Source organism: Gallus gallus, chromosome 3 (assembly GCF_016699485.2).
Source record: "Gallus gallus isolate bGalGal1 chromosome 3, bGalGal1.mat.broiler.GRCg7b, whole genome shotgun sequence".
In the NCBI taxonomy this organism is placed as follows: Eukaryota; Metazoa; Chordata; class Aves; order Galliformes; family Phasianidae; genus Gallus; species Gallus gallus.
In genome coordinates this window covers 49,604,229-49,626,326 of record NC_052534.1, presented here as the reverse complement: position 1 = coordinate 49,626,326, position 22,098 = coordinate 49,604,229, and the positions used below count along the sequence as shown (strand labels likewise).

Genomic DNA, 22,098 nt, shown 5'->3' with positions numbered 1-22,098 from the left:
CCCTCTAGCTCAGTGTGCCCTCTGCAATGCTATCTGGCTGCTCTTAGACTTAGAATAAAGGCTCTGATGAATATTGTATACCTCTTCTAATGCATACGTTATTGTTTTGTAATACATCTTGACAGTAATATTTCCAATGCACTGTTACATGTTTACATATCTCAAAAGACATAAAATCACCGTTTGCATATGTTTCTGTTAAACCACATTCATTGTAAAAAGCAAGTAAAACATAGTTAACATTTATTTTCCTGGCATGGGCAATCCTCTTTCATCTGCAGTATAATTATTTACTCTTCTTGTGATGTCAATATCTCAAATTTTCAAGAACATAGAACAATTTTGTCTTTGGAGCAACTGTAAATTGATATCATTCAGAGACTGTAAGGTTGTTTACTAAGATCTGCTGTATTAAAATCTATTCAGGAAAAAAAGTCTGACTTTTAGTACCTAAGAGAGAGGAGGAGTGTGGGAGTTAGGGGAAATAAGGTGCTTCTTGTTAGCCTTGTGAATTCAAAAAGAATTGGACTGTGATTCTTTGCACTATCAATTATTGCTTGGCATGGTGTGGATTTCAGGACTTCATGAGTATGTAATTTTAATAACACAGTTTATAATATTTACTTTGTAGTTCATGTCGTATTGTTAGATAGTTATTACAGATACTTATTGGAGAGTATTCTCAATTATGTTTCTCAAAGACTTCATTTTTTAAATTGTAATTGATCATTATAATCTCTCTTTAAAATGTTTAAAAGTCTCTGCAAAGTTTCTCAGCATGAGAGGATGCTATCTACTAAAATCTTGGATATAGCCTTAACATTCACAGAAAACTTTTTCTGACCAGTAAAATTCTGCACATAACGTTGAAAAAATTCAGAAACTGGTTCTTCCATCCCTTTCATGTGTTGTTTTCTGTGAGAGTACAAATATAACTCACTTCAATTGTTTTGGTAGAATACAATTATAATTTTCTGTTCTATCCTGTGCATAACACTGTATATTATGTTTGCAAATAAGATCTTAGTAATAGACGCTACTCAAAATCTCTGTTGTTTGTATTTCAACAGAAGGTAATTATACTTTACACAACATCTTATGTTTTTGCTAATATCATCTAAGGAAAATATCTACAAAAGAGAATTAGTTTTCATATAATAATTTGTTACTCTTCTTTACTATGGGTTAATAAATCCTTGATATCAATTTTCATACTTGTCACAGTGACAAGGACAGGAGAGATGCTCTGTATGGTCTCTTTAGCATAAGCTTTTGCTTGATTCTGCTTTTGCAATAGGTTGCGGTGCTCTTTTCATAAAATAAATCCAAAACAGAGCTGTCTTGGTTTCATATGGGATAGAGCTAACTTTCTTCCTAGTGACTAGTATGGTACTGTGTTTTGGATTTGGGATGAGAATAATGTTGGTCACTCACCAATGCTTTAGTTCTTGCAGAGCAGTGCTTATGCAGAGTTAAAGACTTTTCTACTTGTGGTGCCCTGCCAGTGGGGAGGCTGGGAATGCACAAGGAGTGACCCAAAACCGACAAGGAGGGTGTTATGCACTATGGTGTCATACTGAGGAAATTATGTTTGGAACGATAGTGTTTATCTTCCCAAGAAACCATTACACAAGATGGGCCCTGCTTTCCTGGAAGTGGCTTAACATCTGCCTGCTGATGGAATGCAGTGAATGAATTACTTCCTGGCTTGTGTAGCTTTTGTTCTCATGCTTCTACCTTTCCAGCCTCATCCAATCTGGGGAGAGTGAGTGGTTGGGTGGTGCTGAGCTGCCTGCTGGAGTAAACCAATATATTCTCAGGACTACAAATGTAATCTTGTGTAGGATGGGAAACGATCAGTACTTTGCAGTATAGTGCGACTCTTCTGAGGTTTCAAATTGAGTACCTAAAAAACTAAGGCAGCAAAGCTCACTGGCCATATTTTAATTTTCTGAGTATATCTGTAGATGTTTTCCTTATTTCAATGAAGCTTTCCTTCCTTCTTGAAAGCTGTCAGAGTCATATGATCTGTATTGACTTGAAAGGACATGCAGGATAGCATACAACATTGAGCTGTTTCTGTAGCAGCTCACCGAGCATGTAAGTTATTTATGTCTGTAAAAACCATTCTTAGCATTGTTTTTACAGCCTAAAACTTCCTCTCATCTTATGTCTTTTTATATCCTTGTGATATAATGAACACCACAGATTCATTTTTTCATCCGTAACTTAGCTCAACAGGTATCAAAATGTTTCACTTAATGATAGTGGTAGTTCATCTTCTCTGAGTAATGTTACTGTCACACCCTCAGTTTACTTTAAAGGCTGGAAAAAATTGATTTGAATTTTACATGCTTGGATGAGCACAGAAGCAGTTTTTTCAGCTAGAGATGTGATATATTGAGCTACAGAAGTGAAATGTTGTTTGGCTGAAGGTTTAAATGTGTACACACTTAAGACTGAGATGGTATTGTAGTTATTAAGGATGATCTACGTTCCACTTGATAGAAAAAAGAAAAGAACAATAGAAGTCCTTACTTTTAGCCATAAATTCACAGTATTTTGATATATTGGATAGGTCAAGAGAATCAAGACATGGATAATAAAAAATCATTTCAATATCATTTCAATATCTGCTATGTGAGAGAGATTAGGTCTCTACATAGTGTTACATTTTTATTACATATTAAAGAAATCATACAATTGGAAGGAAAATTAGTGGTTTCTATGCTTTTCAGTTACAGTGCCATTAATGTCAGCTACTTGCCTAAGGCGCTTTTAAATTTTTTTAGTGCTTACAGCTCTACATCACCCATAGCTTATTTACTCAAATGCTCTGTCCCTAGTACTATTAGAAAGGTTTTCTGGTGTTTCTTTCTGCCATTTAAGACTATTATTTCTATCTATAATTACACTTCAAAATGAGAACGCACAATTTTCTTCCTGCTTGAAGCAAGTATTTTTAGCCTTTTTAGGACTTGCATTTTGTATTCATTTAAAAGACTACACTTGCTTAGATTTGCCTACTCCTTCGTTGCAGTCTTTTCCCAGTGGTCATGGTTTTTAAGCTTCTGATCAATCTATTTGCTCTCTTCAGGACCATCTCCAGTTAGTAACTGTTCTTCTTAAAGAGCAACAGCAAAACTAAACACATTTCTCAAGTGGAGACCTTGCTGATACTGCACTTAGTGAATGAGTATTACTTCATGTAATGTAAATTACACCTCTGTTTGCACTCTGAGATGATATTTGTCTTTTCTACTATGTCATTATTGATATATTTAACTTGTGGTCTGATATTACAAACAGTCTTTTCTTTTGAATTGTTTGCTTCATTATTAATTTTTCATCTTTTATTGATGTGGCTGACTATACCTCCAAGAACACTTCCTGTTGAACTGCATTTTACTTAGGCTATTTTTCCAATTTCTTATGAATAAGTTATTTTCTAGTATAGATCTAGTGCGTTCTAGAAACATATGATCTTCCAACTCAGTAACCCCTGTTTATTCTCCCCTTTGCAATAGTAATGAAAATCTTGAAGATTTTGGAGCTTGCAGAACCCCATACACACTGACTTGATCTGACCTTCCATTTTGGTAAAGAACTATGTATGACAGTTTTTCCAACATTTTATTGAGTTTACTGTTGTTATGTAAGTTAGTGCAAATTAACTTGCTATAAGAAAGTTAAGAATGTTTCAGAGGTATTGAAGACAAAATACACATTTCTCCCATTAGTTCTCTTACAAAAGCTGTTTTCCTCTTGATTAAAAAAAACAAAACAACAGATTTGTCTGAAGTGATTTGCTTTTCAGTTTTACCTTGATTAATAGCTTTCAAGTTTTCTTCTTGTTAGTCACAATCCATGTATTGATCTGGATAGGTTGGATAGCTGGGCTGAAGCCAATGGGATGGGATTCAACAAGACCAAATGCCGGGTCCTGCACTTTGGCTGCAATAACCCCAGGCAACGCTATAGGCTTGGGCAGAGTGGCTGGAAGACTCTGTAGAGGAAATGGACCTGGGGGTGTTGATTGACACTAGACTGAACATGAGCCAGCAGTGTGCCCAGGTGGCCAAGAAGGCCAATGGCATCCTGGCTTGCATCAGAAATAGTGTGGCCAGCAGGAACAGGGAAGTAATTATCCCCCTGTACTCAGCACTGGTGAGGCCGCACCTCGAGTACTGTGTCCAGTTTTGGGCCCCTCACTGTAAGAAAGACATTGAGGCCCTGGAGCGTGTCCAGAGGAGGGCAACAAAGCTGGTGAGGGGTCTGGAGCACAGACCTTATGAAGAGCAGCTGAAGGAGCTGGGATTGTTCAGTCTAGAGAAGAGGAGGCTCAGGGGAGACCTTATTGCTCTCTATAACTACCTGAAGGGAGGTTGTAGTGAGCTGGGGGTCAGCCTCTTCTCCTGGGTGACTAGTGATAGGATGAGAGGGAATGGCTTCAAGCTGCGCCAGGGAAGATTCAGGCTGGACATTAGGAAATACTACTTCTCTGAAAGGGTGGTCAGGCACTGGAATGGGCTGCCCAGAGAGGTGGTGGAGTCACAGACCCTGGTGGTGTTCAAAGAGCGTCTGGATGTTGTGTTGAGGGACAAGGTTTAGCGAGAACCATTGATGAAGGGCGAATGGCTGGACTGGATGATCCTGTAGGTCTTTTTTAACCTTAGCGATTCTATGATTCTATGATTCTATTTCATTGTTTTTATATTTCCATGAGCTTAAATATACTGACTAGTCTGTAATTCTCCAGTTCCCCTGACCATAACTTACTTTCTGAAGAATGGTCTAAAAGAGACTCCAGTTTGCATCAAATTATTTTTGATAGCTTGTCTTCTGTGTTGGGTAGCCTTTAATTTATGTAACTATTTCTTGATATCCTGGGTGTCACCTGTGATACGTCCTTCAGTTTGTATTCTGGACTGATCTCTCTACGTATACGTACAGCATTTATCTATAGTTCTTATGAAATCTTCTCTACTTCCCACTTTCTGTATGTCCTCTAGAGTTAAAAACATGGAATAGGATATCCAGATCTAAATCTGGCTGCACATCTCAATTCTTCTCTAAGGTTCTCTCTAATTTCTGTTTTTTTTGTTTTTTTTTTTTTTCTGTAGAGGAAATGCCAACTTTCCTTAAAAACTTCTGTCATTAAACATGTTTAGCAATTCCCTGAGCTTATTGCCTCTTTTATAATAAATGTTCTGTTCTCTTTGTTCATAAGTAGTAGGCTGTCCACCTTTATTTTAGTCACTCCTGTTAAAATTGCTTTAATTTTTATGCTGTACATTGTAACTAGGCTTCAGTATGGAATATCAGATGGATTGCAAATCATCTATTACATTTCTTCATCTGTGTATCAAAAGTTATCCTAGGACCTTGAGGGGAATTTGTTAAATCTGGCTCTGCAGGTACAGTTAAAAATCTCTTTCATTGATATATTCCCATTGTGGGATGATTCTTCTGGTTATTAAAGAAAATTCCTGTTTGTGTAAGTTCATACATGGAGCCATCACAGTGCTTGTGCCTTTTTCATGCATTCTGATTATTCCAATACTTCCTACACTCTCTACTTGAACGGAGACCTATTCTTGTTCTATGTTTTTTCTCCTACAGACTTTCCCATTTCCTGTGGGAGATGATCTTTTAAGGTGAAAGAGATAAATATCGTTTGAAGTTGCTGCTATGCAAATCGAACATAATTTTTAAGTCAGCTGGCCTTTCTATCTTTATTTACCTCCTATACGTTTCCAAGTATCTATCTACAGATTCTTAGGAATTTTGTCAAATCCATCTTACTGATCCTCCTATAAAACTTTTATGAACAATATAAAATTTCTCATAATATTCTATTAGATCAATATCAGTAGTAATGCCTTTGGGAAGTTCGGCATGCTGGTCATGAATTCAGACTTTTCAGCATGGTCAGTATAATAAAATCACTGTGATACTGTCATATGGCTTTCATAGCATAATTTGGACTTGAAATAATAAGAAAGTCCCAAATATAGCTTACTATCTTCTCTTTGGTTGGATATGGGCTTGAATTGTTTTATTTCTAGAATCAGCCTAGAATTTCAGAAAGTCAACAGACAGGATAATAAACACCATTTTTAACTTCTTAACACATCTAAGTGAAACTAAAGAGAGAATTTATTTACTAGGAATGAATACATACAGACTTCAAAAACCATCCTTGAACCAAAAATACCTTAGCTGTCTATGAATTAGAACTGATAATTTCTGCAGCTATCAGTTCAAGAACAGTGCTATTTACTTCCAAGTGCTTCTGTACATTTTTTTTCTTTATGTCTTACAGTGTTAATGTTGTGCTTATTGTTTCTTAATTTCACTCTTATCTTGTTGACACTGACTAATCATCCAAAATCTATTTGCCACTGTCTCAGAGCCTCCTGTCTAATAACAGAGCCAATGCTTCATAAGTGGCTGCCAAATAAAGTGCATTTTGGTTCAGAAGATGTGTCAACTGTAATGCAAAAATAAATGAATCAAGACAGCAAAACAGTATAAAAAATTGCTTTAAGTTTTGGTTCTTGAAAGTACTTATGCTAATCATATTTCAGGAGTCAGTGAAGCCTAATTTTACTTCCCCTCAATTGGAAGAGCAACTAACAAAGTGTTTTTCTATATATTAAGCACTATGCTGGGATCTATAATAATGAAGTCTTCACTATCTTGTCTGTTTTACTACTTGTAACTGATAGGTTAGTAATAGAAGCCCATTTCTGAGTGAAAGAAAAAATACATCATTTAACACCTTTATATAAAACTAATAAAAATGATACAGGGACTGAATTGCAGTTTCTGTGATTAGTGTGGTGGTTAATCAGAAAGAAATGTGGTGCAATAAGTAGGAAGATTAACATACATTTGTATCTCCTTTAGAGGGAGAGAGGATACAAAGGGTACCAGTGAATTGAATTCTGTACATATGCAGAAGATAACTACTACTATTGAACTTTATTATTCCTTTTTCTTTTTTCCTGACAGTTTTTTATAGATTTAATGAGGAATTAGTATCTTAGGAATAGTTTCTAATTCAATATTTTTTTCTTTGTCAGAAAAGATCCATGAGTCCAAGGCGCATTATGTCCGTAAGAGTCAGTTTGTTAAGGACATGTGTGCAGGGCAGGTACAATATGTCTCTTGTGTGATGGATGAGGAAATGTTCACCACAGGTACAATGCAAACCAATTAAGGGAATCTATGAGTCTATAAATTACATGTACATTTAAACTGAAGCAGGTTATTATGGCCAGCAGAACTGTACTCAAAAGGATGGCAGCATCGTTATCTGAGAACAAGTAGCAAACAGAAGTTGGGAATGGTAGACGCAAAAGAGAAAAATACTTTTAAAATGTTCACCTTAGATTTTACGTTACTCTTCAAACATAATAAGGCAGACAGGTCAGGGCTAATTATTGGCCTTTTAATAGAATAATAGAATTGCTCAGGTTGGAAAAGACAACAAAGATCCAGTCCAGCCATGACCTAACCATAATACCCTAACTAATAACCCTCCTCTAAATCATGTCCCTGAGCACCACATCCAAATGGTTTTTAAACACATCCAGGGATGGTGACTCAGCCACCTCCCTGGGGAGCCTATTCAAGTGCTCATCAAACCTTTCTGTAAAGAAGTGTTTCCTGATATCCAACCTAAGCTTGCACTGGTGGAACTTGAGGCCATTTCCCGTCATCCTGTCACCTGTTACCAGTGAGAAGAGACCAACACCACTTTCACTGCAATCATCTTTCAGGTATTGGAAGAGAGCAATAAAGTATCCCCTCAGCCTCCTTTTCCACAGACTAAACAGCCCCAGTTCCTTCAGTCTCTCCTCATAGGGTGTATTCTCCAAGCCCTTCACACGCCTTGTTGCCCTTCTTTGGACCTGCTCCAGCACCTCAATGTCCCTTCTGTACTGAGATGCCCAAAACTGAACATAGTACTCAAGGTGAGGCCTCATCAAGGCCGAGTACAGGGGCAGAATGACTTCCCTAGTCCTGCTCACCACACCATTCCTGATACCAGCCAGGATGCCATTGGCCTTCTTGGCTGCTTGGGCACACTCCTGGCTCATATTTGGCTGACTGTCCATCAGTACGCCAAGGTCCCTTTCCATCAGACAGCTTTCCAGCCACTCCTCCCCAAGCCTGTAGGGTTGCCTGGGGTTGTTGTAACCAAAATGCAGGACCTGACACTTGGCCCTATTGAAACTTATACCGTCAACCTTGGCCCATAGTTCTAGTCTGTCCATAGTTGCTGGGCTGTGAAGAAAAGTAACAGAGAACAAGGTTTCTGCTGTAAGAGGTGTTAAAATTTATTCACAGGATGAAACTAATTCCAAGACAGTGTTTGCTGTGGGAAGACCATGCAGCCTTTGAGTGACAGCTGCTGTGGAGTCCATCTAGTTTTTAGCTAGACAAAACTATCAAAACTCATTTTGAATTCTCATTTTGTATTCTCATCTTTTCTTGCCTGATTTTAAATCAGCAAATGGTAAAGCTGGTGCACTGAGATGGATCAGATCTAAGTCTACCTTTTTAAGAGCATGGAGATGTTCCATAAGTAGCATCTGCTTCATCTTTCCTCTTGTTTTTGTTCAAAAGGATGACTTTGCTATGATATATTACAAACTCGTTTCACCTAACCCAAGTTTTCTACCAGTTTACCACTTGGATTTTTGTATTATCAGGTAGTTAGGGTAATGACCAGTAAAAGGCAATGAAATACAATAAAAGCAAGTATCTGTCATTAGGTATTTTTATTACCGTGTTGAAGCAATTGGTTCTGGTCTGCAAGGGTAGAATCTCTTCTAGGCTTGGCAGTGTTGATTTAAGTGCCTCCAAGGTCAAGTGAGTGTCATGATGAAGTTCAGCAGCTCTGTGAAGTCATCTAGTTCTCATCAGGCATTCTGACAGCATGCAACTCCCTCCACTATCACTTTTGCCTTTGTAATTTCTGTGCATATATTATTGAATATCTATTTTCTCTTCCCTTTGTATGAGCTTTCAACACACAACAATAATGATGTGATTAGAACTTTTTATTTGCCTTGTTTTGCACTGAGATTCCCCCAGAATAAATCCTATCAGAAGCTGAGGACAAAGCGGTGTAACACATCTGTCTGTAACCATTTTTCCTTGAAGATTTTGTTATTCCTAAAGATATAATTAAAGAAACTTTCCTAGCTCACTTAAAATACAATTGAACCCTACTCTCAAAGGATGCTGTACATCCTTTGAGCAAGGTAGGCTAGCTTAAGAATAGCAAAAAGGGGCCCAGCAGGAGTACCTTCCCTTAGGGAGGCCCTATTGTGTGAGTGTTTCATATTCATGATATAGCCTGATTTTTTTTATGATAGTACAAAAATGTATTCAAAGCCTTTGTAATTTCTGTGAAAATTGTAGTCAACAACAGACTATCTTAGTTCTAGCTACTTCAGTATAGACTGCCAGCTTTCACTGCAGTGGGAGGTTATTGGCAGGAAACCTTAAAAATTGCATTAAATATAATATATAAATATAATATATATTTTATATTTAAATTAAAATTTTAATTATTATAATATAATATATTTATGTTACATATATTTATACTTAAATATAATATATTTATATTATAAAGTAAATTATAAAATTATATAAATTTTAATTTATATAATATATAAATATAAATGTGCTCTTGAATTGTCTTGAAAAATGAAAGGAAGGTGTAATGACTTATTTGTAGATAATATATATATATTTCTGATAGTTTATCTAAAGCAGACAATGAAGAAACACATTACTTTCAAGACTACCTCTGACAAGATGGCTGATGAAGTACAATGACAAAAAACACAAATATCGTGAAACACTCTACAGCAACCTCTCTTCATAAATATAAATGTGCGCATATATTACGTACGCAGTGTGGAGTCCCAGTTTTGTTATCAATCGCTGTAATCGTGATTCTGTGCTGATGTTGTAGCTGTGAGATATAGTTTCAATGTATTTTTTTTAAGCTAATAATTGCTTTTCAACTAGCCTAGCTCATTTCAGAGACTGTTTATATTTAACTATTACAAGTACAAAATAATTTTATTTTGCTGATGAGAAGGGACCAACTTTATTTACTCCGGCAAATAAGCAGATGTCTTTTTTTCTGGTTTGTCCTTACTGTAAAACCAGTGCTATTTATCACTAACTAATGCAGAAATAATGTTATACCTCTCTTTATATTGATTCTTTGTATTAGTTTTCAGGACTCTGAAAGTTACCTTGTTCCTGCTGTTCTGTACTCCTGGAGCAAGCTGAAATGTTTTGTTTACATGAAGATCAACAAATATCAGGTAGCTTTCTCCTCTCTGGTTAATTTTTTTTTTCTTTTTTTTTTTTTTTCCCAATGCTAAAGTCCCTCCTGAATTTGAAAACTCACTTGCCTCAGGCAAACTGTAATAACTAGAAGCATCTGTATAAACTGGAGATGATGTTCAACTTCAGATGATTGACTACTGCTCTGCTGCCTACTTACGGCCATAATTTTTCTAGGAAACTGCTGGTTATATGTTATGTAAGAGCTACTTAAGTAATTGTAATTGCTACTCCCTTTCCTATGAAAGAGGTCTCGTTGCAGTAACCACACAGAGGCAACCTGCTTACTGTAGAGGTAGCAGGCACAGAATTGTGCACAAGGAATTTGGCATTATGCCTCTGAGATGTTTTTTCACTGGAATCTTTCCCTGTAGTTGTTAAGGTGCAGTTATTTACTACATTTACCAGACAGTTACTCCACTGACAAGTAGATGTATTTCAATGATTTGTATTTTGGAGGAAAGCTCGGCTTCTGTTTGTATTAGAGCACACATGTAGCAAGGCCATCAGTCACAGAATCGTTGGGGTTGGAAAAGACCTCTGGTGATCGAGTCCAACCCCCTGCTAAAGCAGGTTCCCTGCAGTAGGTTGCAGGCAGATAAACTCTATTCCCTCTGGGCTGTCATTGAAACCCTCTCACCTGATCTTCTAGCTGTACCATGTACAGTTTCTGTAAAACTGCAGCAGCTCTAAAAGAGCTATCATGAAAGGAAAAGAGAATAATTTTAGAGTTAAGAAGGGTGTGCGTAATATGTGACATGTGCATAGATATTTTCTGTCTTTTCAAAATATTTTCTTTAGTCATAAAAATATCTTGTTTGTGAGAGCAGTAAGGGTCTCTTTCTGTGATGGCACTGTAACTGTTTCTAGCATTTGATAATATTGGTTAAGCACCCCTTAAACAGGAGGAAATAGGTATTGTTAATCAGTTGTTAGGAAGCAAAAACCTCACTGCAAATGTCAGTGGCAAATCCCGGTTAGACCATGGTCAGAAAAAAACTGATAATCTTAAATGTAGTGATAAATATAAAATAAGGGTGATTTTAGAATTTTAGTACCTTTTCAGCTCATATGATCATTATGGTGTTCTCCATGAATACTTCTAGCTATTACAGGTAAATCACAAGGCTCTACAGAAGAAATTCTGAAATAAGTCTAAATGTATCCATCTAAAAACAGGGCAGATGGGTTGGCTTTATTTCAGATGGACCAACCAGAGTGTCTTTAAACCATAGTGTCTTTAACCAAGTGATGGTCTTCCCTGCTTATTATGTATGTCATGCAGTAGACGAAAAAAAAAAAAAGATAACAGACTTCATCAATATTGCAATATGGCATTTCACAAATTTGATGTTCTGTCTTCTGGGAGTATAACAGTATGAACATAGCCATGTATATGCAATGTAGAATGTGAAAACATAAGAATTAGATAGTAAAAAAGTTTGCTGTAACTACGTAGATATGCATGTTTGCAACTGCGTGGTTGCATTCATGCTAGGCTTATTAAAAAAATGACTGCCAGTACAAACATAGATGATTTATTGATTAAAGACATGAAAAGAAAGCACATATTATTACTAATCAGGATACTTTTATTACTACTGGCCTAGAAGCTACAAAATGTACAGAAGCAGAAAATTGAAGAGATAGAATAAAGGATGTTAGCAAGAATCACAATGTACATTGCATAAGATTGGCCATGTAAATGAATTTTATGATGTTTTAATCAGCTTATTATTTTTTCCCAAAGGTGGCTAATGTATAGTAGTATGCTTTTACACTGCCAGAACCCACAACCAGCAAATATTTCTTTAGTGTTATTTAGAAATTGTGCTTTAGCAAGGTACATACTAAGACAAGATACGATCTGAGTTTGATGATAAAATATGATCATTCCCTGAATATAACCAGAGGCAACATACAGCTAAACCACACAGTCTACTATTCTCAGGTAGAAGAGATTATGAATTTTCTGGAGAAAGAAGATTTATAGTGAAACTATATACATTTCTGTCATTTGTCAGTCTTATGCACATCCTGTGTAAATCCAAGACTGATACCAAATCCATTTCAGTATTTGTGTTAGTAGATTTTGTGTTCTGTTATGTACAGATTCAAGGATATAAACAGAGTGATTTGCTTAACAGTATGAAGTTGTTTGCAAATCAATCCTAAGCTCTTACATTGCGGCATTAGTATATCTGTGGTTTTTTTGGTCAGCCTAAAAACAACCTAAGAAACACAGAAAATCCTAAGAAAATCAAGAACAGAAATTATCAGATTTGTTCACATTTAATCATCAGTATATTCTAGAAAATGATGCTAGATGTACAAATAATATATAGTACAATAAATGCAAACATAGATATGTATGTACAAATACATGTCTAGATTATTCTGACTTACAGAGATGTCTTATGAAGTATTGAAAATACATGCTAGTGTATTCTAGGGTTTATCTTTGAATGAGTAGTTGATGAAACTTACAGTCAGAATCAAAAGAAAAGCAATGAGTGTTGTAAAAATATATAAAATCTGTACGCTAGGCTTGTACTTACAAGTAAAGAATGCTCATCTTACAGAGTCTTTCAAAATGCCATTGCAAAACAAATACTTCATGGAGATTTGAGCAGATGGAATCTGGGTTTAAGAATCAAAAAGTAATGGATTAAGATTTGTGATGTTCTCTGCAAATGTGGTCACCTGATTCTCATTCTTTTCCTCTCATCCCGTTGCCCTGTGTCTCCTCATTTTCAAGTCATGAAAGATTTTTACTCTATTCTACAAAATGTCTCTGTCCATTTCTGTAAGTGACAGTTTCTTTCTGTCTTCCTTCCTTCCTTCTTCTGCACATGGGCAGGTTCTCAGTAAGCACAGTGGCTCTGCCAGAAAGGAAGGAATACATCTCAAACATGGGAATGTCAGGAAGAAGGAGAGGTAGCCCCTTAATTCCATCCTGAAAACATTTTTGGAGCAACATGCAGATCAGCATGTGTGCAGGAGGTCTGTTGATATAGAGTGAGAGATAATGTGTTGAAAAAAATGTAGTGAGAAACTGTAAATATTTTCACAATAAGGAATCCTGTAAATAAAAGCAGATAGGAAATTTTTGCTTGCACTAAGCCGTAGGGACTACCTGTTCCCTAAAGTCTGGATGTGGGGCAGTGTCTTAACCAGCAGACATGGTGGAGACAGGAAAGAAATGTAAGACATATCAGTGATTGCTGATTTAGCATTGAATATTATGATTTGACCACTTTACCTGCAGCTGTGTTTGGTAAGGTAGATTATAGAATTATCTAATATCTTGATTTGGAAGACATCCACAGGGATCATCAACTCCTGCCTCCACACAGTACTACGTACATGAGTATATTCTGAGCTGATAGATGGTCTATGTTTTTTGATGGACTGTAGAGAACACAGAAGGTTTTGGTACCATACTGAGACAGCTTTGGAGACACTGAGGTTTGACTGAGTCAGCCACGCCGTTCTTGATGGTTTGGGGATAGTTACACGATTTAATGAGCACTGGGTATATACTGCTGCTCACAATTCTCCCTGATGCTAATGTCATGCCTTGCCTGAAAGTCCCTATTAGACATCATGGCTATTCACGTGTGTCTTGTTATTATGCAGAAAGTGAGAGTGTAGGCTGTTAAGAAAACATAACTTTTCCAGCTAGCATAAGCACACACGATCCTTCAGACAGAAAGGATATTCCTATTTCTCTTGAACTCCATGTACTTACGATCTACAGAATATTAAAAGCATCTTTTCCTGCTGAATTCTGTTCACCATGACACTCTGTTTCTTGGTGTTTAATAAGCAGAATATGTCTGCCTGCAAAAATAGGATTATTGACTGCATTGCTAGCTTTGAGCTTCCTGTTGCCCACGTTACAGGTCAGTGTGGTTTTGTTGTTATCTTTCAAGTAGGAAATAATGATTCTCTATGTCTAGGTTTCAGAAAATATCCTTCCAATATATTAAATTGTAATTATTCCCCCATCTCCTTCAAATATTATGTTACCAATACACAGCAGTTTGCAACACTGACTTTTGCAGTCAGTGCAAAATCTAAGATAATATTTCCATAGTACAAAATCTTTTGTTTCTTTATGCCATTACATTTTGTTAATTTATTGTACAGAATTGAATATATATATATATTTAATAATTACAGCAGCTGGAGCAAGGCAGCAATTAGTTTCACAGTTAAGTTCACAAACCTGGCTAAAATCCGTATGTCAATCAGATAAGTACATGAAATATTTTAGATTTTAGGAGTGCCCAGCCACCACTTATTTTATCTAGATGAGGGAGATAAAAGATAATAAAGTTGCAGTGGAGAATCTCCTTCCTAATAGAGGATATTTTAAGAACTGAAACATTGTAATTCGTGGAATGTTTTTCTATGCTGACCTTATTTAGCCAGGATCCAACCCCAAATACCAGCTGTGCTAACCTATTAACACATCATTTTGTTTATGATGGCTAATTACCCAGGGGCAGCATATGAACAGTTACTTGTGTCAAAGAAAGTGCCACTCTGTGCAGTTTAATTATGTGAGATTTGATGTAGAATGATTATTGTTGGGGAAAAAAAGGCACTAGGACAATAGGAATCTAAGAAGCATCAAAGAAATGCATGCAAATCCTTGTAAATTTTACAAATCACTTTGCTGAATGCTAAGGACATTTACATATTGTTTTATATATGCATTGTCTACTCTGCATCAGTAACAATGAATTCTGCTAGTGGTCTATTGGAGTCATTGGAATGTAACACAGAACATGCACCTCTTTGGCAAACTTGTGTTTAAAAAATAAATTGTGGATTGCCAAGGTAACCACATGAGATGCAGCAATTTCAAGAGATGACTAAGAGCAGGCTAGCTATGCTTACATTGTCAGTCTAATTATAGGAATTCACTGCAGATTTTGCCATGTAAGAGTAGAACAATTAAGAATCCCATCAAGCTTTTGCTCTGATTGGAGACAAAAATCCCATATTTTACCTGACCAGTTCAACACAAATATGTAAATATATAAATGCCCTGACAGGAACATCAGGGAAACTTAGCCTTTCCCAAAGGAAAATAAACGTGAACATCTACTTGAGTCTTTTATCAGCTAAGGTTTTCACCACATCATCCAAATTCTTCACCAAAAAGCTACCTTTGACCAGGTTACCTTTGTCTCCTGCTTATCTAAGCAGGCCCTCCTAATGGCATGTTGCTGGGATAAGGGAGGGATCTGGCTTGATTTCTTGCTTTCTAGCACTTCGACGAATTCAAAGATATCAGGGGATTATCTCCTCTTTTTACTTGAACTGTGTTACAGCAAGGGACAGTCAGATGATGAGGGGTGATGACCTTTGCTTCTAATATACTGGTTTGTTTCATGGTAACGAACAGATAGCTGCTCCAGAGGATTTCTTTGTACATGAATAAGAGTTCAAAGGAAATCTCTGTCTGCTTGAAATAACAAGATAAAATGTGCTGTATATCTATTTTTCTGATTTTTAAAATGTCTGAGTAGTAGAAGATTGACGTTCGTTACCACATATATGCTTAGATTAATAAAATTATATAGGATGTCTTTAGGCTTCTATCCATTCAAAGTCTGAGTTATTTTGAGGAGTGTCTGCTACTAAGAGACCGGTATGCAGGAGACTAATCAGACAGCATATCAGAGAAAAATGAGATCTTCAGCTTGTTTTTCTCCATACCACAAACCAACTAGGAACAGGGATAGAAGATCATAGTATCCCAGTATAAAGAAATAAACAACAAAAAGCTGAGTAGTGCTTTGTAATGAAAATCTTTACACAAGCTTCACATCCCACCCTTTCTTCTGCTTGCTGTGATATTTTTCCTCTATGTGTCATTCTATTGTTACAATTTATATATTCTGGTTCTAAGTTAGTCTTATGTAAAGCTATATAAGCCTTTTATCCATATGAGTCAAGGTGTTCCACTAATTGTATCTGGTCCTATGAACACTATGTTTAAAGTAGAACTGTTGCACGTGGGACAGTTCTGTCTTTGAGCTTAAGGAAATCTCTATATTAGATATTGCTACTTCTATTTGAACCTCACATCAATTTTATGAGATAATCCAGTTCAAAGCTTTTTTTCTGTTACCCCCTTGAATTGAACTGTAAGCAAAATTATGAAACTATTTTGGCTCAAAATTCAGGAAATAGTTACTGCAATACTTGAAGCAACCCATGTTAAAAGAAGACTTACATAAATATCACAGCCATTTAGGCATAGGGACTGGCCATCTCTTTGTTTAGGGTCAATTAAATCCTGTTAAATTGGTAGTCAAACATTTGAAAAATTTGATAAATTCCCTATGCTGCTGCTACAAAATAAACTGTAGCTCTATGACTTTCTGAAAGTGTGCCAGTGCTAGTGAGTGGGCAAGATGGGTTCCACGGGAATAATATGAGATGTGACAGCATGACATTAAACGCAGTGCCTTAATACACTGACATAAAATTTAACAGGCTGCATAATTCTGACATTTTCTAACTTCTGTATGGATTATCTTAGAAATTAATCTTTAAGAAGTGTTTGGTTGTTTATTTCTCTCGACCTGTAAGCAGCAGTTTCATTGGGATACCTGTTTCATTTGCAAAACAGAGACAACACGCAGGTACTTCATCATGTGTACAAAGACTTGGATGTATTATTGTAAGGATAGGAGGCAGCAGATATAGCTGCTTTAAACCAATTTCAGATCACTCAAGGAAGGTAGCAGTTACAATCCAATAATAAAGAAGGAATTGCTTACCCCTTTCCAAGGATCTGGGCTTGCCAAACACTCCAAAGGAGGCAATCTCCAGGTAGAGCTACTTCTTTTGTGACTGCCAGCTCTTCAATGAGGTTAGGGAGGAGTGGGCCCTGGGTCCACCCGTTCCTGTCACACAGCTGAATTGCTCCCACCTCTGCTTCCAGATCTGGCTATGCCCCTTCACTTTGTGCTCTATCACTGGTTCAGTATGTGACCTAATAGTTCCTATACAATTATGTAGTCATAAAACAAGCCCAAACTGGAAACTGGCAGAGACAGTATGGGATCACTTTTTTTTTTTTCTTCCACATACTGTTGCCTTTCGCAGGCAACCGTGATGTTCGTTGCTTAGGGGAGCCTGCGGCTTGGCCAAATACCGAGGTGACACCAATATGATGAGCGGCAAAATGGCGTTTATTAAGTTCTAACAAGCACTTATATATCTTTTAACCCTTCGTGTACGCCCACTGGATGGTACACGTGGCACGTACCTAACACATGGGGAGGAGCCTGACACGTTACATCCCGAGACCCCGATCACGCCTATTACAACATCTCCCCCTCCCCATGCCATAGAAAGCTGACCCGTAACAACGCGAACGCAAATCCTAACTCTATTTCTATTCCTAAGTGCGTCTATAATTGCTCCTGAATGCGCTGATACATGTACTGCTGACGTGAGATTTCCTCTATGAAGTTTCTTAAGCATGCCTTAAGAAGCTGAACAAAGCATGGAAGACAGAGCATAATAGCCAAGAATATTGCTAAACCTACGATAAGCGTTTTAAGCATTTGTTTTAGCCATGGCTCTAATTCCCCAAACAGACCCTCCAACCATTCACCGAAGGGATCGGCCTGCATCTTGATCTTCTGTGTGTGGCCTTGCATCCACTGTAGTTGTTTATGGATCGATGCGCTGTGATCACTTAAGTTGAAGCAACAGAACCCTTCGACATCCTCACATCCGTGGCTTTGAGCTAAAAGCAAGAAGTCAATAGCCGTGCCACCCCCTGGCAAAGAACATAGATACAGACACATTAGCAGAGGTAGAACCAAATTTCTCGGTGTGCGCAGTAACGGCTGTGTTGCCGGGTCCGTGTCCTGGCCTGTCTTCGGTGGTCCACGCACCCATATAAGTGTTTTTTTCCGCTTCTCCGGTGTCGGGGTCTTTGGCTTCCCCAGTAGCCACGCCTGCAACAGAAACGCTCAGTTCTCGTTACTTGAGGCCAAACTCTGGCTTAACTTTCCTCGATGGAACCCATATAATGTTTCCCGACTCTTTGTTTTTGACCGCTGCGTAGCCTCTACCCCAAACTAAAATAGACCACCCTGATTCCCATAACCCATTGTCGATCTTAATCTTCACCGGTGGTCCTTCTTCAATAATCCTCGGTTGCCAGTGCTTTTGCATAGGGGTGCGGTGATTCTCCCCCCGTTCAAAATGGTTTAATGCATACAACGCACGAGCCAGCAACTCTCCCTGTTGGCTCACTGGAATCTTTTCCCTGTAATTTTCCCCCTCCCCAAGGACACGCAACTTTTCCTTGAGGAGACGATTCGCTCTTTCAACAATAGCCTGGCCTTGCGAGTTGCCAGGGATACCTGTACTATGCGTGATGCCCCAACGCGCTAGCCACTCCTTGGTGGAGCGCGAGATGAAGCAAGAGCCATTGTCTGTCTTAATGTGACTCGGTAGGCCTAATGTTGCAACGCACACCGACCAGTGATGTTGTGCTGCAGAAGAATTCGCGCGGCCATGTTGGGTAGCAACAATGACAGTGGATGCGGTATCAACAGTAACCGCAAGCCAAGACCTCGGCGCCAGACGTGGCTCCAGCGTGAAGTCCGTCTGCCAGACGTCGAGAGGTGCAATTCCCCTAGGGTTCACTCCCGCACTAAGCGCAGGGGCTGAATTACAGTGAGGGCATGCCTGCACCACCTCCCGGGCCACCGCCATAGGAATAGAACATGTCCTTGACAGTGCTCGAGCCCCTAGGTGTAGCGTAGAATGCAAGTCTCTAGCCTCCCTCACCGTAAGAACCTTGTGCCCCGCGTGTTGGTCAGCGAGGGCATTGCCAGTTGTAAAGAATCCCGGAACGTCTGAATGACTTCGCACATGAAGAACAGCAGCGGGCGCTGTCCTTGCCGTCAATGCTTCCTCCAAGAGGAAGGCAATCGAAGTACTGGGTTGTCCTTCCTGCCCCATTCGTAGTAACATTTTTGCAATGAAAGCAGAGTCAGTGACTACATTGCAAGGGGTGTCTGGCCAGAGGAGCAGTGCCATCGCTACCGCCTGCGCCTCAAGCGTCTGAACACTGACACCGTGATCTTGAAATGTTCTAATTTCCCAGTCACCCGTCTGGTTCTTCCAGACAACCGCCCCCTGACCTGTCGATGAAGAGGCATCCGTAAATACTGTTGGACCATCAAGGGGAGAAGCAACAACCTGAAGACGGAGTGACACCCGGAGCGGGCGTGCCAGCTCGAAAATCGGAAGGGAACCCGCATACCGAAGCTTGCCTCCGAACCCATGCAGGGCTAGGAGGATTTCGTCAGGCAAGATCTGTGAATCTCGGAAGAACCTGGGCAGGTGGACTATATCCAAATCCTTTCCAAAATCCCTAAATGCAGATGTCCTTGCCTTACTAAGTAGCAGGGAGAGAAGCTCCACCCATGGGGTAAATGCCCGCACCGGCTGTGCTGAGAACAGCCAGCGCAGAGGTTGTGGACAGGAGCCCAGTGCATGACCAATGACAGCTACGGCTCCATCCTGGCAGCGAGTAACAGCGCCCTCTAGGGGGATACCCGGTGTCCACCTGGACAAACTTGCTGTTGAGCACAGTGATAGTATTTCTCGCCAGGCAGCGTCCATCTCTGGGGTCCACTCTCTCCTTTCCCGTGGGTCTGAGCCCTTCAGCTGGTCATAAAAGGGCTTCATTAATCGTGGTGGAATACCCAGTGCTCCCCGGACCCACTGGATAGCTCCTACCAATTTCTGAACATCCCACAGGTTGGTTACGTGAGGCTTAATCTCCAGGCCCTCTGGGATAACCGTGGATGATCCAAACTTATATCCTAGGAATTCTATCCCCGGCCCTCGTTGTACCTTTTCTTGGGAGATCGTGAAACCTGCACCCGTGAGCGCGCCTGACACCCGTGCTTCTAGGGCTTGTAGTTGGGAACCTGTCGGAGCTGCAAGCAGAAGATCATCCATGTAATGGACAATCTGGCAGTCTGGCATGTCGCGTCTCACTGGCGCGATAATTGTATTCACCACAAGCTGACAAATAGTAGGTGAACAGGCCATTCCCTGAGGGAGAACCTTCCATTGAAACCTTTGAGCTGGGCCCTGGTTATTCCGTACAGGGACTGTGAATGCAAAAGCCTCCCGGTCCTGTTCTGCCAAAGGGATGGAGAAAAAACAATCCTTAAGGTCAATGACCACAAGGGGCCATCCCCTGGGAACAGCTGCAAGTGATGGACCGCCTTGCTGAACGGGACCGAACTGGACGAGCTGTGCATTAACAGCCCGAAGATCATGCAATAAACGGAAGGACCCCGATGGTTTCCGGATAACAAAGATGGGCGTGTTCCACCTACTAAGTGACGGTTCAATGTGTCCCGCCTCCAGTTCCCTGGAGACCAACTGCGTCAGCGCTGCTAATTTATCAGTTGGAAGGGGCCACTGATCCACCCAAACGGGAGACGCTTCCCGTTTCCAGCGTAATGGGATGGCGAAATGCAGCGCAAGGTGGTACACAGTGGCCCTTAGTATAAATTTGTGAGTCGAACTCCCAAGGACGTGAGAAAATCACGCCCTAAGATTGATCCTTCCACCGGTGCCACGAGGGGTTGCATCAACACCGGTGCCTCCATCATCCCACTCCTATCAATGATAGCGATCTCCACTTTCTCTGCAGCCCCTTTTGTTGGGACTGTGCCTCCCACTCCCCCAATATGCTGCCAATGCGAGGTGAGTGGCCAGTTCGTCGGCCAATCGGCCTCTGCAATCACTGTAACGTCCGCACCAGAATCTAGCAAAGCCGTAAAAAGCGTGGTTCGAGGTCCCTCTTTTTGGGGCCACGGACCCGCATATGACATTATCACCTTAACTAGTGGATGGTCCCCCAATCCCATGGCTAATGCCACGGTGGGCATGTTCTCCTTGGCCCATTGCTCTGATTTGGGAAGGTGCCCTGGGCCCGAGGCGCCCTCCCTTGGCCGTTTCCCTGCATCGCTTCCTTGATCTTCCTGCAGTTACGCGCCGTGTGGCCCGCCCCACCACACCACTGGCATTTTTTGTCTGTGTCTGTTTTTGAGCCACCTTTATTCGGACAGTTGGTCCTAAAGTGTCCGGATTGTCCGCACTTATAACAGACACCTTTCCCTCCCCCGTCCTTGGGGCGTGCAGCTGCCTGTACTGCGAGCTGGAGGGCTGCGGCTAAGCCCTCATTTGTTAATGGAGTAGCGCGCTGATGGTCAAGCACATATTTGATAAGTTCCCCTGGGGTTGTTAAGTTGCCTGGGGCTGCCCTAATAATTTGCTGTATGTCCGAGAGCGATTTTTGCTTAAGGCAATCAATGATAACAGGACCTTGGGCCGGCTCTGGAAGATCGGACCCCTCAACTGCACGAATCAAGCGGTTCGCAAATTCGGCAAAAGGCTCTGAAGGGCCTTGTTTGATATCCGCCCACGGGAGAGTAGGCTCTGTAACTCGAGCCAGCTCCCGAAGGGCCTGTAGGGCCGCAGTTGTGACTGCAGCTAACTCTCCCGGTCTCAACAGCCTAAGCTGGCCTTCCGGAGATCCCACCATGCCGTCCGCTACACCCTGGAGACGCGCTAATGTGGTCCTATCCCCTCGACCCTGACCATTGGCTGGGTGTCGGGCATCTCGGGTGGCAGCCGCCACCA

At 40.0% G+C, this 22,098-nt stretch overlaps 1 long non-coding RNA gene across 1 annotated transcript in view; it reads left to right on the top strand.

Moving 5' to 3' along the window:
- The window catches only part of LOC124417830, a 123,140-nt gene that overhangs the window by 41,505 nt on the left and 59,537 nt on the right, over positions 1–22,098 (top strand). The window contains exon 2 of the long non-coding RNA XR_006938782.1: positions 10,268–10,361. This is a non-coding gene — a long non-coding RNA (uncharacterized LOC124417830). The remainder of the gene's footprint in view (positions 1–10,267; positions 10,362–22,098) is intronic.